A 4,310-nucleotide genomic window follows, 5' to 3' on the forward strand; every position below is an offset into this window, starting at 1 on the left:
GGGCCAATCAAATCTATTCCCAAGCTTTGCTAGAACTATTGGGAAAGACACTCTGTCCTTCTGAGAGTTCAGGTGCTATGAAGCAAGAGAGCTTGGAGGGGGTAGAGGCTGTCTTTGTTGGCAGTAGAAAAAGCCTCTCAGAGAATGAAGTCAACACAGAGGAAGGACACAGAGATAAAGAGATGGATGCTAGATGACATCATTTGAACCCTTGATCATCATGTCTGGAGCTGAGTCATCCCCTTGAACATTCTAGTTATGTGAGTAAATTCCCACTTTTGTTTAGTGTGTTTGAATTGGACTTCTGTCACATACCATGGGAGGAATCCTGATAGATATAGACTATGTCATGGTGTTTTCCACAAGAAACTGGTTCCTTCATGTCTCTTGGCAGAGTGGGGTCAAGTTGCCACTGGCAGAGTCATTCCATACACCATGAATCTCTGGCTCTCTCAGATGTATCCCTCACTGTTCCGAACTTCCTCCTTCTTGGAAACACACCATTCAGCATGCAACTTCCACATTACTTATTTGGTTCTCCAAGTCTTCTGGTTGTCTGGTGAACACGTCTTCTCTGAAACATGCATATCCTTTGTAGTATTGACAGGGTAATAGGACAAATATAGCATTACTTTTCATTTCAGGGTGGGGTAGTCAGTTTTACTGAAAGATTTAGGGATGATAGATTACTTATCAATTAAACAGATATTCTTCAGAATAAAAGGAAAACTTGATGAGAATCTTTCAGATTTCAAAGAAAATTTATGCTTATGTCAGGTCGTTTTGTCCGGTGCCTTCTAAATTATGCTTATGAAGTAATTTTTCCCATTTTAAGGAAAACTCTCTCCTGACTCCATAGTCTCCTCCAGCTATGGCCCCTTTAATCGACTTCCCTTATAGCAAAACTCATTCAAAGAATTGTGTCTAAATTTACTGCCCCTACTTCTCTTCATCTTTGTCTCTCCTGAACACCCCCCATCAGTCTTTTGTCCCCATTTTGCTCTTGTCAAGTTCCCAGTAGCTTCTGTATTGCTAAATCCACGGGTCAGTTATCTGCCCTCAGTTTATCTGACTTTTCTAGAATTGAACAGAGTTTATCAGCTTCTTCTCCTGGAAACACTTGCCCTCCAAGACCTACATCTGCTAGGGTCTGTCTCTCACAGTGGCCACTGTCTTTCAGCCTCAATTCTTCTAATTTCATAGACCATTCAGTGTGGGACGGGGAACTCCCAGGTCTCAGTCCTCTAATGTTTGTCCTATCCACATGTTCTGATGGGGTGATCTCCTCCAGTTTCATGGCTCTATATACCTACCATCTATATGCTGACAACTGCCAAATTCATGTCTCTGATCTGGACCTTGTCCCTGAATTCCAGCTGCATACTTCTTTTTTTTTTTTTAATAATTTAATTTTTTTAATGGGGTGACATCAATAAATCAGGATACATATATTCAAAGATAGCATGTCCAGGTTATGTTGTTGTTCAATTATGTTGCATACCCATCACCCAAAGTCAGATTGTCCTCTGTCACCTTCTATCTAGTTTCCTTTGTGCCCCTCCCCCTACCCCTTTCCCTCTCCCTCTCCCCCCTCCCCCCATAACCACCACACTCTTATCAATGTCTCTTAGTCTCACTTTTATGTTCCACCTACGTATGGAATAATGCAGTTCCTGGTTTTTTCTGATTTACTTATTTCACTTTGTATAATGTTATCAAGATCCCACCATTTTGCTGTAAATGATCTGATGTCATCATTTCTTATGGCTGAGTAGTATTCCATAGTGTATATGTGCCACATCTCTTTATCCAGTCATCTATTGATGGGTTTTTTGGTTGTTTCCATGTCCTGGCCACTGTGAACAATGCTGCAATGAACATGGGGCTGCATGTGTCTTTACGTATCAATGTTTCTGAGTTTTGGGGGTATATACCCAATAGAGGGATTGCTGGGTCATAAGGTAGTTCTATTTTCAGTTTTTTGAGGAACCACCATACTTTCTTCCATAATGGTTGTACTACTTTACATTCTCACCAACAGTATATGAGGGTTCCTTTTTCTCCACAGCCTCTCCAACATTTGCTATTACCTGTCTTGTTAATAATAGCTAATCTAACAGGTGTGAGGTGGTATCTCATTGCAGTTTTGATTTGCATTTCTCTAATAACTAAAGAAGACCAGCTGCATACTTGTCACCCCCACTTGGATATCCAACATGCATCTCAGACTTAAGGTGCCTAAAAAGGAAATTCCTAGTCTCCTCACAACCATCCTGCTCCTCTCCCAACTCACTGAATGACAGTTCTACCTTTAATACTTTTAGGCATCATACCATGGAGTCATTATTGACTCCTCTTTCACTTTTATATCTCACTTGCAATTAAGTAGAAAACATCTTGGCTCTGTGTCCATAATTTCCACTAGTACTGCCCTGGTTTAAGTTGCCATCATCCATCATCTCTTGCTCATATTACTATCTTAGGCTCCTACTGGTCTCCTGGCTTCTATCTTTGCCCACTCTAGGTGATTCTCTACCTAGCAACTAGAGCGATCATTTCAATAAATGAGTCAGATCATGCAATTCCTCTTTTTCGCAACTTCCAATGACTTCACTTAGGGTAAAAGACAAACTCCATTGATGGTCCTCAAGTGTCCATTTGACCTAGCCACTTTTTTCTCCTTATTTATTCCAGTTCAACCATGCTGTGTTCCTTGTTGCTCTCGGCCCAAATGTCTTCCTTCTGCAATGTCCTTCCTCAGCTTTGCACAAACCTTGCTCCTTCACCTTCTGAGCTCTTGGCTTAAATGTCACTTTTCAGTGAGTCCTTCTGTGAGTACCTTATTTAAAATGGCATCCTTCTGATACCACTCCTGGTACCTACGAGTTAGTCATTCCTGACTTGTTTTCCTTATATTTATCACCATTTAATATACCATGCTTTAACTTATTTATTCATTTAGTCTCTATCTTCCTACACTGACTGACAGTAAGCTCCATTAGGGCAGAAATATTTTGCTTGTTTTTCTCACTGTTGATCTCCTGGTTCAGAGCAGGTGCTCAAAAATGTTATTTGAATGAAATGAATAAGTGATTAAAGAACAAATGACACCGGTTTGTTTTCCTCTATTATGATGACTTTGCTCCTGAAAAGTGGGAGGTTCTTCGCAGGAGCCAGCCAAGAGCAACGCAGGGCTGGAGCAAGGAAGAGGCGACAGAGGAGGATTTGAGGCAGTTGGCCTGGGGAGAGTGTGTTGAATAGATTTGGTGGTGAGCAGGGAGGCATGGGGAGGAAACTGGGAGCAGGTTGGCTAGTAGGAGGACATTTTAATAGTTAAGAAAAGAACTAGTCCTGGCCTGATAGCTTTGTTGGAGCACCATCGTGATACACCAAGATTGTGGGTTCAATCCCCAGTCTGGGCACATACAAGAGTCAACCAATGAATGTGTAAATGGGTGAAACAACAAATCAATGTTTCTCTCTCTTCCTCGCTCTTTAAAATAAATTCATAAATAGTTTTTTTAAAATAAAGAAAAAAACTAATAATGACTTTAGGGTTTAAACCTTTGTAACTTGGAAAAAAAGAGAAATACCAAAAATGGGAGAGGGAGCTACCTCTGAGGTAGAATCAATTATGAGTTTTCTCCCTTTCTGTCTCCTCCCCTCCCTCCATCCCTCCCTTCTTTCTTTATTTCTCTTTTCCTTCTTTATTTCCCATATAAGCAAATGATTTTAATAATTGAGTAGAAAAATAAAAACATTATTTTTGCATAAACATCATATTTGGTTGAAAAAAAAATGTCTGTTACATTCATACTTATCTCTTTGAGGAAAAGGGTAGTCTTTTGTTTTTCAAGAAACATAAGAATGAACTAATAAATAACCCAACACATTTTTATGCAGTGCCATCTTTTGCCCCTCAAATGTAAACTCTACAGTTATATAAGAAGAATATATATTTTTAATATTATCTGGGCAATGACCTAAGGAACAAGATTCAGGCCTAAGTGAAACAACTCAGACAGAGCAAGACAAATGCTGTATGATATCACTTACATGTAGAATCTAAAACAAAGCAAAGCCTCCTGAGCTGTGGTGGTGCAGTAGATAAAGTGTCGACCTGGAACACTGAGGTCGCTGGTTTGAAATCTAGGGCTTGCCTGGTTAAAACACATACAAGGAGCAACTGCCATGAGTTGATGTTTCCTACTCTTTCCCTCTTTTATCTCTCTTTCTCCTCTATTAATAAATAAAATCTTAAAAGAGAGAGAGAGACATAGAAAAAGTAATCAGATTTGTGGTTATCAGAG

Source organism: Saccopteryx bilineata, chromosome 5 (assembly GCF_036850765.1).
Source record: "Saccopteryx bilineata isolate mSacBil1 chromosome 5, mSacBil1_pri_phased_curated, whole genome shotgun sequence".
Lineage (NCBI taxonomy): Eukaryota > Metazoa > Chordata > Mammalia > Chiroptera > Emballonuridae > Saccopteryx > Saccopteryx bilineata.